General features: G+C 35.4%; 1 protein-coding gene across 2 annotated transcripts in view; it reads right to left on the bottom strand.

The window, feature by feature from the left end:
* The window catches only part of CDH9 (cadherin 9), a 97,857-nt gene extending 83,150 nt beyond the window's left edge, over positions 1-14,707 (bottom strand). Inside the window, exon 1 of one of the 2 annotated variants that reach the window (XM_064427559.1) lies at positions 14,364-14,707. The gene's annotated coding sequence lies outside the window, so the exon portion shown is untranslated. The remainder of the gene's footprint in view (positions 1-14,363) is intronic. The other variant, XM_064427551.1, reaches the window with a different exon arrangement.
* Between the last annotated feature and the right edge of the window lie 706 nt (positions 14,708-15,413).

The following is a 15,413-nucleotide window of genomic DNA, read 5'->3' as shown; positions in this document are numbered from 1 at the left end:
TAAGAAAACACCTTTGTTAACACCACCTCGAATGTGCTAAAACTATAAAAGAAAATAAGTTGAAAATTATATTATGTGTGAAACTTTCCTCATTTGGATGTGATCATTGTGAATGTAATTAAGATAAAAATGCTTACTCCAGCCATATTTTCTCTTTTTGTTTTCCTTATTGGCATTTGAAAATACATTCATATTTACTGCAATTATGTTCAATGAAGATCTTCTATATATCATCAGACCTATTTTAATACTCCATAACCAAGTCAATAACATTCATACTTCCAATTTATTGTCTTGTTTTAATGACATAAGTCTTCTGTCATACAGTGAACTAAGATTACTTAATTATTGTCTGATTGTAATCCAGGTTTTATCTGCACCTACACTAAAAAGTGGCCTAAATAGGAATTTAGGTAGTGACTGCATAATTGGTATTCCCAATTTCTAGTGATTTTTCCATGATATATAAAATTATAATTTTACATTTTCTTTCTGGGATCCAATGTATTCTGCATTTTTCCAACATATTTCAGTAGATCTCCATTTTGGTATGCATTTAAAGGGTAAGCATATTAAGGTGCTCTTTATTTCCATTCTTTTTTGCTTCGTCATTTACATAGGACATTATTTCAATATTCAATTAATCTTTGTAGGGGTGTTTTGGTTTTTTTCTCTTACCCACATGTATTGCATTTGCTCTGCCTATACGTGCATAATACTGCTCGTATTTTTCTCTCTTTTAGTGTTTGCAGGGCGTTTTAGAACTTTCTTCCTAGCTGTCTAAGTCCGTAAAAATATTCTGCTCTCTACAATGGCTTGCAGTTAGGTTTCTGTTGTATATCTATGGTTTTTCCATCTTGCCTCTGTCTCCATCTTTTAATGAAATTTTCTTCAAAATATGTTAATTCTAATACTTTCTAAAGTCATGACTTCTTCAACACAATACTAATGTATACATTTGATTTTGAATTTTTAAACCAAAGATTTTTAGCCCTGTGTCTAATTTGTGTTTGCCTATTGTTCTTGTTATGCAGTACTCATGTATAGCATTTTTTAACTATTATTTTAATTTAAGAATGTGCTACTTTTATAAACATTATGTTTATTATATTAATTATATTATATTATATTATATTATATTATATTATATTATATTAATCTCATTTAAAGTTATATTAAAATTTTATTTCAATCTCATTTTGGTAGCTGAACAAGATATACTTTCCCTTTCTCTGCTAGCTTATGCAGAAAGAAGCCTTTTTATATTATCTGTATTTTCATCTAACTTTATCCTCTGCTGTATCAGAAATCACTATCTGTTGGTATTTTGCAGTACTGTTTTGTCTGACATTTACCTTGAAAGACCACATGGATTATTTCCACTTGTTTGCTTGAATACTGATGACTTCTGCGCAGAAGAGAATACATTAAAAAAATAAACACAAATAGTTATGTTCATATAATATATTCTAATTGGCTTTGTCATTTAATGTTATCTATCTATTCACAATTTATACACATGGACATGATACAAATAATGTGGATTCTGTGCACATACCAATTCCTATGCAGGGGGAAGGATGTGAAGAAACTGGAAAGGAAAATTTGTAATAGTTTAATATTAGTCCTCATTGGGCAACCATGTTGACCATTTCCCACCTATTGCTACTGCCCAGATCGTGGAGCCTGCTGGGGGTCAAGAACTTCAGCTGTTCTGAATAAGCTGGTGCTCAGCTGTGCAGTGCATTCTGCCCTTTCTGTCCCTTTGCAGCCCTCAAGTCCTCTGCTTGGCCTTTTAATGACAGTGACAATATTTCCTCCCTTTATCAAGATTGGATCTAAATGTTACTGATGTCCATGGGAATATTCAACTAGACCATGATGAGCTTTCTATCAGAACTACGTGCACTTTTGTTGTTTACCTGAATCTTATACGTGATTGCTGTCATAGAACACTTTGAAATACTTTGTTGTAATTACTGACTGGTAATTGGCAATTTTTGAGGGTAACCACTGGAATACTAATTTCTCTGGTCTCTAATAAAACAGCTATATTCTTTTAGATCCATGAGATAGAACCATATTGTTATAAAGAAAATGCATGTGATGTCCTCATATTATTTGTATAATTTTCTCATGTTCTAGTATTTCTTGCTTCAAGATTTAAATTCAGTATTTTAGTCTGAGCGCAAACAAAAGTGTTGTTCAAGCCAGCGTATATTTTTTCTGAACAATAAGCTCTGACTGTTTACACTTTCCCATTGTACCAGTAAATTAAGAGGACTTCAAAAGTCATTTGGTTATTCTTATCAAAGATGGAGTCAAAGGCAAAATGTAAATTTAAACAATGTGAGATTATATCCATGAAAAGTTTGGAACTTGTTAATAGCTTCATATAAAAATTAGAAGGGTTCAAATGTCTTGTTTTATAAAACTGTACTGTCTGTGCCTTCCTCATTATCCTCTTGTCCTTTGTATTTCTTAGTGATATTAAAATCCCAACAAATGTATGAGTAAAAAATTCTCCACTCCCTGTTCTTTTATAATCTCTTCCTTTTTTTATTGCAATCTATGTTCTAACAAAAAAAAAAAGGTTACTAAGGCCACACATCTTTTTTTATAAACCTCTAATCTGTTGAAAATGCAGTAGACACATATGGTTCTAAATTGTTCCTTTTTGATTCCTACAGATTACAGATACTATAAATATTTTCTGTCAGGAAAGTGCAATTCCGTATGACAAATTTCAAGCTGTTTGTAATTGGAATATATATTTTTTTTGTGTAGCTCTCTTAGAAACAGCCTCCTGAGAATTGTGCAGACTCACAGGGTAAGAACCACTTAAACCAGTGTATCCCTAGACATCTAGGGAGTGCTGTGTTGCTCTACTAAAGATGGGTTCTGTGTCTAATATACAAATAATAATTGACTTTAAATAATAGGCTGTATTTTCCATGTTGGGGGAATGCAGAAATATTAACAATATTTCTAGTAGTTATTAGTTATAATTTTTGCCAAGGAGTCACTATTATTGGGAAAAAATGTGATAGAGGAGTATAGAACTTGCCTTATCGATGACTGCTCTAATAGCACAGCAAGCTATGGATATCCAGTGATATGGATGCATGTACTAAGGCCAGGTGGGATCCTATGTTTAGCACAATCCTCTTCTTTTTCTGGAATCCTCCTAATGATGGAGTACAGATATCAGTAATTACTCTTACCCTTCTCACTCTTTCCCTGCTTCACCATCAATTAAGTGTGGCATTAATTCTTTTGGACAACAGGTCAGGAAGACTTCGAATAGGGGCAAGCATCTTTTCATGTATCTGATAAACCAGTTTGGTTTCCAGAACATAGGGAAAGGAATTTTTGCTGACAGATCATTCTTTAGTGAAGGGTTCCATCCTCTCTTTCCTTACTTCGATTGGGTTGAGGATCACTCAGATACCTCCGAACCCTTTACTCTCCTCTCCTCAAATAACAAATCTATCTGACCCTGAAAAACTCAATAGTCCCCCAGCTCAAACCACAGCAGAAACACAGAGAGACCAGTTGCTGGTTGTGCAAGAAGGCAGTAAAGCTACACCCTAGGGAAGGGTACACAGTATGAAAAGAGATAAATGTTGGAAGTGTTATGATACTGCTACCATTCTGGCAGGTAATCATTTTTGTAACTGGTGTCACACATATTAAGTTTCTACTAGAATCTTGTGGTACTTCTGCTCACTACCACATGAACTCAATGAAGTTATAATGTACATGACTCTCACAAGTAAAAGCTTCAACTTCAAGTTCTTAATTACACTTATTTACGCCCACAATATTTATATATTTATGTATATATACATATACACACACATGTAACCTAAGGGAAGCATGTGTATGTTTCTGCTTTTAAATATTGAAGTGTTTTATTATGATTGTGTTGAAATATCCTTTGCATATAATTTCAGAAGACTGTCAATAATAAAAAAAATGAACGTTGACAAATACTTTTGAAAGTCTCAGTGAGACAACCAAGAAGTTTTACCATCCATTCCTAGCATGTAAGAGTATGGCTGGTGAAGTATTAAGATGTATTAAGATAAATCAATTTACAGTCTCACCTGTATGACATACCATATGGCAGTATTCCATTTTTTGAGGAAAAAAGTAACAAAACAACAAAACATGCTGCCTTCAAAAATGAACACCATTATATTTCAGGGTAAATAATTTTTTGTTAATATTTTTTTCTGAGTGGGATTGGTGCTGCTGTTTGTCAACCACATCTGGAAAAACAATTGCTTATATATGGAGGTGATGACTTTGTGCTATGACTACATTATCTTTAAATCTTAACATCTTTCATTGTTTTTTTTATAAATAGAAAAAGAAATCTTGGATGCTCTGTGGCGACGCTGGAAACCTCATGCTTCCTTCAGTGTGCCTTAGAATTAACCACTACAGACTACCTGCAAAATACAAAGAACCTGTCCATGTTTTCCTTGTCTTTCCTGTTTTTCAGATACTTGATAAGGGTCACTGGGATGGAAATTTCTGTTTAAAAGAAGCATACTCACATTATTTGACCTTTAAATTACCAGGATAAAACTAAACTTCAGGACAGATTAAGTGAAATAGGAATAAGAAGACAACTTTTATTTGCATTGTAAAGGGACATTAAAATTAAAGTTAACAGAAGTATCATTTTTTGTGAGCCAGATCACTTAGATGACCATACAGTAAGGAGGAAGAATTCAAAAAACTCCATTGTAACAAAAATTTTCAAGTTTCCTGAACCTTTGCTCACTGGCATGAGAAACAGGAAGGGAAGCTTAAAACTCTTTGTCAAAATAATTGCTTAAATTTTGTGACAGTGCAAAATTTGTCAATATTTTTACTGAGTTAAAAGGTGCATGGGTATTTAAATTATTCACTGAAAGTTACCATTTAGTCATGCCATGTAATTCTATTAATGTGATTTAGTCAAAAGTTCCTCTTTCATGGAATTTTTGCCTCAAAACTAATCTGTTGAATGAAGTGGAATTATTTTCTAGAAATCTTGAAAGAATAAATTTGGGCTGATTTGCTAGAGGACACTGGGAACTGTCAGCCCATCAGTTTCATCTCTGCACCTGGTATGATTATGAAACACATCATCCTGCAAAATGTATTAAAGCATATGGAAGACAATGAGGTGATTAGGGACAGCAAACATGGCTTTACCAAGGGCAAACTCTGCCTGTCTGATCTCATGGCCTTCAGTGGTGGACTGACTGCATCAGTGGAGGAGGTACCTTCCAGTATCATGTACCTGGACTTCAGCAAAGCCTTTGATATGATCCCCTACAACAGCATGCTGCTCAGTTGGTGGCATACAGGTTTGATGGTTAGACTATTACATGGAGAAAGAATTGGATGGTTGGCTTCGTTCAAAGATTTACAATCAATGGCTGTGTCCAAGTGGAAATCAGTAAAGAGAGATGTCCCACAAGGCTCTCTACTGGGGACAATACTATTTAATGCCTTTTGTAACTACACAGATGGTAAGAAAGACTGCACACTTAGCACATTTCAGATGACACCAAGCTGTGTGTGCAGTTGATGCACCCAAGTGAAGTGACACCATCCAGAGAGAACTTGACAGACTTAAGAAACGTGCTTATGCAAACCTCATGAGTTCAGCAAGGCCAAGTCCAAGGTGCTGCACCTGAACTGGGGCAATCCTCAGCGTCAGTACATACTGTGGGGTTAAGAGATTCAGAGCAGCTCTACAGATAAGGACTTTAGGGTACTGGCAGATGAAAACTCAATATGGGCTAATGATTTTTAACTGAAAGAGAAGAAGGTTTAGGTTGGACATATGGAGGAATATATTTTGCAGCAAAGATGTTGAGACACAGGAACAGGTTACCCAGAGAATTTGTGGATATTCCATCATTGGAAAAGTTCAAGGCCAGGTTTGATGGGGCTTTGAGCAGCCTGACCTGGAGGAAGTTGCCCCTGCCCATGGCAGGGGTGTTGAAATTTGAAGCTTCTTTCTAACCCAAACCATTGTATAATTCTGGAATGATAGCATAGACAGAGCAGAGGCTTTTCTGTGCTTTTCTCTGCATTTTTTATTTACCATTCTAGGTCTGATGTGATACTGTAAAAACTGGACTTGCAAAGACCTCCTCAACTCAGCACATAAGAATATTGCTTTAGTTGTTAGCAACTAGAGAATATAGCTCTGGAAAACTTACAATGCGAGTATATGCATGACTTTTATTACAGAGATGTTGTGCACAGAAAAAACCAACAAAAAACATTAAAAAAATCTATATCCATCATTACACATTAGAGCTATATTTACACAGATATATGTAGCTATATATGTAGCTCTGTAGAGAGATATAAGTATACATAGATCCCTAGATCTTTTAATCTGACCTCTGTCTCTAAAATTTTATCAAAACAATGATAAAAATATATCAACACAGATACAGATATAGATACATATATACACAAATACATGTAAGTTTTCACCACAGGCAATGGAATTTCATTTTTTAAAAAATTTTCTACTAAACCTACAGTCTGATTAGCACGAGGTTTAATTAGTGCTAATTACTGAGAGGTGAAGGAAGCAAAAAATTAATGTGACTCATTTCTTTTTCCATTCTACCACAGAGTCCCCTTTTTTATGTTCTTCTGAAGTTTTTTTTTCAGATTTGCGAAGAAAGGACATAAACTACAACAATCATTTTGGTCCTATTTTTATTGTTATCTTCCTTCCTTCCTTCCTTCCTTCCTTCCTTCCTTCCTTCCTTCCTTCCTTCCTTCCTTCCTTCCTTCCTTCCTTCCTTCCTTCCTTCCTTCCTTCCTTCCTTCCTTCCTTCCTTCCTTCCTTCCTTCCTTCCTTCCTTCCTTCCTTCCTTCCTTCCTTCCTTCCTTCCTTCCTTCCTTCCTTCCTTCCTTCCTTCCTTCCTTCCTTCCTTCCTTCCTTCCTTCCTTCCTTCCTTCCTTCCTTCCTTCCTTCCTTCCTTCCTTCCTTCCTTCCGCCACTTCCTTCCTTCCTTCCTTCCTTCCGCCACTTCCTTCCGCCACTTCCTTCCGCCACTTCCTTCCTTCCTTCCTTCCTTCCGCCACTTCCTTCCTTCCGCCACTTCCTTCCTTCCGCCACTTCCTTCCTTCCTTCCTTCCTTCCTTCCTTCCTTCCTTCCTTCCTTCCTTCCTTCCGCCACTTCCGCCACTTCCGCCACTTCCGCCACTTCCGCCACTTCCGCCACTTCCGCCACTTCCTTCCGCCACTTCCGCCACTTCCCAAGGTTTCTTCTAGTAACTCTAGACATGTTCTTTAACAATCACCCTGGGTTACTTAATGCATGTTTCTGTCCCACTTTTTTATTATTTGGGACCCCCACATGTAAATCTTAGGAAAGTTCTCAGTCAGATGCCTAAGACATAGCTACCCACACTTGTCAAAAATATCACTTTATCTTGAGTTCATATATTTATCTTTATATTTATATCCACATATTTATATTTATCTGCCAGTTTAAAATATATAACATATATATTACATATATATTTCATATATATATATATATATATGTATATAATTTATCTGCCAATTTTTAAATACAAGTTGAGATTCATTTTAAGTCATGAGACCAGGAACTTGAATCCTTCACTGTTTAATTCTTAAGACTCATTTTAGTTCTAATCAACAGTCAAACTATGAATAAGTTCTATTCCTAGTATGTTACACACACAGACCAGTACACAAACTGCACAGAAACCATTTGTTCTTGCATACAATTGTTAACAAATCTTCAGCTGTTTATTCCTTCAAAATCAGGATTTATGCATTGCTAGATGTTACATAGTATATCTCTTGAGTAATTAAGGGAACCATGGTCCTATGTCTCTATCTAACAGTGCAGTTCTCTATTTAATCATATAACTGCTCTGTAAACATAAAGAAGCTAAAAAACTATTGAGCCTGTAGGCTTTTGGTTTGGGGCGTGCTATGAAGTAGAGTCTCAATACATAGGTGACAGAAAAAAGACCATAGAGGGCCTTTGTGTATTTGAGAAGTTTATTCTTTGCATCTATTTTTTTTTTTCTGTATCCTATATTTTCCAATTTCTTTGGGTCTCTGTTGCAGGGACGTGTTAGGAAAATTTGCTCTGAAATGTAAATAGGAATTTCCTAAGCATAAATTCAATTGGAAAATAAATTAGTAGAGTATCATTGTCAGAAGTGTTAAATCTTTCATTTTAGCAGTGCTTGCATTTATGTTTCTGAATGTGCAACACTAGGCATGTTCCTAAATCATTATCTCTTAGATTCAACCAGTTCAGTAGGAATTAGGAATGAACATCTTTTAATTTAATTTTTTTTTTTTTTTTTTGCAAAATCTTCAGTCTGTGGTGCAGTCTAGCAACTTCTTAATTCACTCCCCCTCTTGAGCTTTCCCCTTTCCTGAATGAAAGCTTCAGGGAAAGATTCTCAACCAGTAGATTCTTTTGGCCAATGATAGCTGAGAGCTGTTGTACCAAATTTTTTGAGAGTTTCTTTTCTTTAATTGCCTTTAAAAGTGATTATAAGTACACTAAACACAACATATTTTTTTATTTGAAAGTCCCTTTGCTTACTGCAGGGATGGTTTGGTACCATAAATAGATTTTTCAAGAAGGCAGTAACTGGAAGATCAGGCAGTACCAGAAGCTTGTGACAAATGTAATTAAAATATCACTAAATCAGTACTTCAACTAATGTGTGAGTTTTCAGCCTTGATGCTATTACTACTATTACTACTACTAAGCAAAGAACAATTACCTTCAGTATTGTCCTATCTCCATGAAGGAACTTGAAGAGTTTAATTAATTTTATTTAGAACACGAGGAATTTTACTTTTTATCTTACTCTAGAAAAGATGTGAATTCAACCAGATAGCTGTCTTGACTAGAAAGAAATCATATGTAACACAAATTTGAAACCATTAAGAGCAAGATCAAGCTCAATTGCAGTAAATCCATGGATTGCAGATAACAGGAAGGAATGAAGAGACTACATTATTTTATACATTGAAATCCATTTCTCCTACGAGTCTGAATTCTCATTGGTAACGAAATTACTTTTTATATCTGGGAAACAAATGTAAGGATTATTGCAAATCTTCCAGGAAATAGGAAAATATTTTCTGTAATTTAATATTTTTATGTTTACTCTGAGGAAAATAGATTTTTTTTTTTAACCAGATAGCATCATTTTAAGAACACAGATTCCGCACACATTTTTACTCAGGGTAAGGGAAATGCACAAAAGTAATTTCACTGGTTTCAGTGGGACCAGTCTTATTGCAAAATGTTACCCTGTCTGAATACAGGTTCTGGAATGCAGCACAAGCACAAACAGCTCTCCTGACAAACAGTTTAAACAACTACAAGAATTTTCTTTTGAAATAAGTATGTTTTCCTGATTTTTTTCTCCTTTTGCTACACAGGCAAAATTATTTTCATGAGATTACCCACAACCAGCATCTGTGACTTGAGAATAAAGAACATTTTTACAATATCTTCCCACTACAAAGCCTGATATTTAAATCCACTAGTATGAAAAATAGTGACAAAGAATAATGCAAACCATGTGAAGGTATTGTAATAAACAACAAAGTAAGCAGAAAAATTCAGGCAGAATGCAGCACTATAAACTTAAGCAAACCCATTGTAATATACTGCTTTCTACAAATATTGCATTATTTTTCTCTAGCATTTGCATGTGTTATACTTGGGTTTATGTCTCTAGATGCAAATGTACATGTATGAAGGTGTATACATATATAACAGTTCTTTTAATAAACTGGGGCTATTTTATATGTTAAAATCAGGTGTAGTTAGATTACTGAAAAATCATGCAGAACTTATAACTGCTGGATTTTAAAATGCTAAATTTCACTTGTTCTGTGCCTATTTTTTCTTTCAAAACAGAAGCAATGGGATTAACTTCACCCTTATACCCAACTCAGCCCATTTTGCTTTACCTCTTCATCTCCTTAGGAGAAAATATTGAATGATGTAGTACAAAGGAAATAAAAACCAATTATTTTAGTACGCTCTTAAGCTGAGTTTTTTTAGTTCATTATATTTTAAATTTCCTTTATTGAACACCTTTTATACAACTTGATGTTTTATTGAATACTTTTTTAAGACATGTCAAAATATGAAAGTCAACCACTGACTGGTTGTGCATCACTGATTGTCAATATAATAGATCATATTTTTTTGAAAGTAATGGCTAAATCTAATTATGCCTGTATATATTTCCAGAAGGCTTGTATACATCATTAATTGACTTCAACTGAGCTGTTAAAAACACGCAAATTCAGATAATCTCCTTCTGAGAGCTGTTGTGTAATTTGTTTAAAATGATGGAAGAGCCTCCTGTTTCCATCCCCACATAATGCATTATCCACTATTTTCTCTTTTTCACAATATCTCTTCTTGGGTGTAATTTATGAAGATCATGTTTTGAATCTGGACAAGTGCTTTAGGAGCTCTTTCTCAATATACTTATGTACAATGGCAAGATGTTGTCAGTATTTTTTAGAAAGTGAAATCCTTTAGTACCAACATGTAAGGCCCAAAATTGCATTATCATTACAGGCAGAATTTTTATGAAGGTGGTCATTCTTTCTCTCAAATACAGCCTTTGAGGACAAAGCAACCTGAATACCATCCAACATCTATAAAATTTCTACTTACCTAAACCTCCCTGACATTAGCATATGGGGAGATAACATCATCTGAAAATTATGTTTTTCTGAGATAGGGAAACAAAATCCAAAGTGATGTTGTCTTGAGATTGCTATTACTCTTACTGCTAAAAAGTGTGAAATTTAATTATAGAAGTTTGCATTTTACTAGCAAAGAAATACGCTGGACACCCATTAAAGCACTCCATTTTGCAGTTGCGGAAATACATTTTCTGAGAAACATTTATGGTTATTTATGGTGTTATTTAAGTATTCAAGGTAAATATATTTTTTTGAACATGGATGTAAACATACAGAGAAATTGGAGGACGGGGAAAGTGGAGGCCCCATTTTATCCCTGTCTCTGACACAGACCTCCTCTGTACCTGAGACCAAGTCAAGTCTCTGTGTGGCACTGTGTGTTTATGGAATAACAACAATGCCACCCACATCCTTTGGTAATCTTCCCAAGATTGCAGAAGAGCATATTTCCACTTCCTGATATTTCTATAATAAAATTACATACTGTGTATTAAAAAAATAATTTTTTTCTAAAACATTTTGGGCCTTCGTCTGAGCAGCAGTTTACATGCAGTATTTTTCCTTTTTCCTGAAGCTAGTAATATTTTCCCAGAAGTAACCAAGTCTCAGTTTTGCTAGGATTTTGCACTATGCACACATAGGATGATTTGATCAAGGTATGCCTCTCCTGCTCAGTCATGCTCAGCAAGTAGTCCTCTATGCCACTGGAGTATTTTTTATCAGGATCAGTCACTGAAAGTCAGGAAAATAACTTGTCTTTTAACATTCAGCAATTTCTTATGTGTTTAAAAGGCAAGAAGAGAAATTACTCTGACTGCTTTTACAAAAATTCTTTTTGTTCATTTCCCTTTGCTTTATTTTCCTTCTCCTCCTACCACCTTTGCAAAATTTTGGATTTATTCCTATGAATTATTTTCTTAAATTCCCTCACTCACAGAGAATGCAGGCAGCTTTTACTTGGGCATCTCTATTCATGTTAAAATATTAGTGCTTCTGCAGATAACATTTGAATATAACACCTGCTGCAAGCCTTAGAAATTCTGAAGCCATTCTGATATGTGTGGGAGATACATTTTTCTCTAGATTTTTGCTCCAGTTACCTTCTGCAGTTAAATAGCACTGACTGCATGGAAGAAACACATACCTTTATATCATATTGTCTTATAGTCTAGCTTATGTACCCCAGTTTTTTTATATGATATCTCCTGAAAAAGCTCATCCTCAGAGAAAATTGTCAGTCTTGTTACTCTCTAGCTCTACTCAAATGTTTCTGCCGGTAGATTCCCTTCAATCCATGTTGTGCAGATTCAGAAACCATGTACTGATGCCAGAGATAAGCGAATGTCAGGATTAAGTTGTAAGGTCCTTTCAGCAGCATAATGGGTGATGACATTTAAACTAGTGGATTTTTGTTATTACATTTTGCTTGGTGGGTAGGTCAGGGAATGAAATCATCGTTATTGGCTGATCCAATGATGAGAGCGCATCTCTGCCAGTACCATGCAACTGCTGCTGAGATCAGCATCCTTGTGGAGCAGCAGCCAGGTGAGAGGAGAGCCCAAATCCCTGTACATGGGCTGCTGTCTGGAGAGGAGGACACCCTTTTCAGAATGGTAACTTGCGCAGAAAACGTGAAAATTCTGAAAGCTTCAAACAATTTTAACATGGGGCTGTACAAAGCATATGGCAGGGCTGTTTCTCCCCACATTATCTCTACAAACTGCATTACCAAACTTCATTTTGTGTTTGCGTGAGATGTATCAGTTACACACAAAGCATAATATTCCACAATAATGGCTACAAGATTACCTCTGAAATTAAAAACTCTACTTATTTCACACAATAAACAGACGAAAACTTTGATTCTTGAACTCACTCCATTAAGTTTAAAAAGATTTGGCAACTGTTTTAGATACAAGCAGTTATAGTACTGATACAGTTACATTTCTGCATTTAAAATTAATCTCATTCACCTAATTTAAATAAGCCCAAACCAAGAATTATTTATTTCACAGACATTTGACTGCATAATCTTTTTTATTTTTGTTAATAGAAAATCACATTAACTGTAAACAATAATTGTCTCTTGAATTTACATTACTACAGTGAAGTACAAATGACAGGACAATATATTTCATTTGTCAGATTGACATATAGATAGCAATACGTCTTTTTTAACAACTAACACAATTCACAAATAAATTTCTTAATAGTCATAGACAAATTATAACACAAGTCTTCTGAATATTTAAATAGTTCACTCAATTTTTGGAATAAAATTGTCATTTCAGATATGGAGTATTACTTGGAGACAATGATTTTTAAAGATCTATCATTAGCAATTGCTATCACTATGACTAATATTATTTAACAAAACTTTTGATCTCATCTCTAAAACTAGTGCAAGTATTACACTTGCTTTTTTTAGCCATTTTTATGCTTAGCATGAGTAGCTAATGTAATACTGAGCAATGAAACATAATCTGGCTGTGGTTTCAGTAAAATATTAGTTTTATCACTTTTATCTCTTTAATCAGAGCAAAACTCATACATTGCTTATAAATTTGTCTACTGGAAATGGAAAGTATTTTAAGAAAATACCATTCTATTTTCTGAACTATGACTTAAATCTGTGACAAGGTGAGTGGCTGCTGTATCCATATGCCTTAGAACAGCAAGGGATATCAATTTCCTTTTAATTCATATACATCATTCTTTCTTTGAAGCTCATACAGTGAAATTGAACTGAACACATGTGACAGCATGTTTCTCGCATGTGAAAAGGCAAAATGTCATTCAATTGTTTTCTCTTGGTTACTTCAGTGTCTAATGATCAGTATGACCATTTAGGCTTTCTGCCTTGCTTTCTGTGGAACTCTCTGATTATATATATATTAGGCTGACAAGGTAGTTTGGAAGGACTTCTGGAGAGCATCCTTGTACTTTCAGCCTATTGACTTTGACTTTCTGCTACAGATATCCAAAGGGACAGCTCCCTCAGCTCTCAATCTTTCTGAATCCTAAACTGCACTTCCCCCTGTAACACATATCAAAAAATCCCACTAATTTTGCTACTTTAACTAAAGAAAATTTTAAAAAGCATTACTACTTCATTCTTAGTAGTAAGAAAGACATCCTATTTTTTCATCCTTCTTAACCAGGATTGTTTTAATTAGATAAATTGACAAACACATATGTGGGGAAAAAAAAGAAAAGGGGGATAACTTCTATCTGGACAGGTGAAAAAGCATCCTGCAAGAAAGTTAGGCTATATTGTTACCTCTACATGGCAAGAAAAACTGATTAATATCTAAGAGTATTGCCAAAGAGCATATGCGTTACTAATTTTTTAATGTACACAAGTAGTTGTCACATACAGTATCCGAAGTTTAGATTTCAGCAATTTAATGCGTTGGGATTTTTTTGAACTCTGTAACAGAAATATCCCCAAAGTGCTCTGCTGACACTGCCCCTCCACTCCCCCTTCCCTAAAAAGTACCTGTATGGCATCTTCAACATTTTAGACACTCCTAAAGAAAGCATCTGCTCTTTTGCTGCCGGCAGTTCTCATGCTACAGAAAGTTGATCTACTCACCCAGGCTGTCTGTGTGAGCCCGGTTCTGTCCGTCCAGCGCTGCTGCTCTACCTGCTTCCTGCCTTCTGCATGTTACTGTGTCTCCAGCGCGGAATCTCACTAGGGCTCCCTCTCTCCCGGCATCACTTTTAAGTCAGGCAGGCGGCGAGCAGGAGCCAAAGGGACTCTCTGTCTGATTGGTTTCCATTCAGTGCCCCTGATTAATAAAAAACGTCCCTCGCAAGGAGCGGTGTCGCTGCCCCTCGCCGTGATGTTGCTGCTGATAGAGCCGCAGTGCTCAGCGTGAGAAGGTTTGGGGCTGGGGGGGGACAGAACGGCGGCTTTGCCAGCCAAACAGTGATTTGCAACTGAATGCAGTGGGAGGGTTCAGAGAGGAGGGCTTTGTTAAGGACCCTCTTATTAACTGAGGCTTAAATACAGAGGCTCATGTTACCAGCTCAGTTTGGTCTGTTTTAATAACAGGGTTAAAGGTATACCCCTAAGACGTGAATTATATGGAGAAAAATAAATTACTCTAAATATCTATACTAGCAACACAGTGTCATTGGTGTGCAATGCACATTGGAGAATGCAAAATTATCCTCTAATGCTACTACGGTGACAAATGATGTTAAGGTGAAAGAAAGCAACATGTGTGAGAATTCCCTGTGTGCTCAATGGTTTTACAGCTCTAGTGTCACTTACAGCTAATGATAATGATAGGTTTGTCACTGTACCTGAAAGTGAACATAATACGAAGTTGCAAGTGATGTTTTGGGAATTGTGACTAATAATGTTCAAGTCATTTACAGAAATAAACAGTTTTGCCAGCAACAATAATGATTTTCCTGGTTTCTGGTGCAGCCTGTTTGAGCACAAGTAATCGCTGCTCACTACTATGACACCAAATGTTCAGTATTACAGAATATTGTGGTTTGCTTGAGCTATCATTTTCAATTAAAGCATAACATTGTTTACTAAAATTAGAACACTGAGTATCCTAAGTTCTTTTGGTTTTTTGGGGTTTTTTTTTTGCTATTTGTGCCTTTCTGTGGATTCCTTTCCTGGGTG

Source organism: Passer domesticus, chromosome 1 (assembly GCF_036417665.1).
Source record: "Passer domesticus isolate bPasDom1 chromosome 1, bPasDom1.hap1, whole genome shotgun sequence".
In the NCBI taxonomy this organism is placed as follows: Eukaryota; Metazoa; Chordata; class Aves; order Passeriformes; family Passeridae; genus Passer; species Passer domesticus.
The sequence above is the reverse complement of the archived record's forward strand: the minus strand, read 5'-3'. Positions and strand labels throughout refer to the sequence as shown.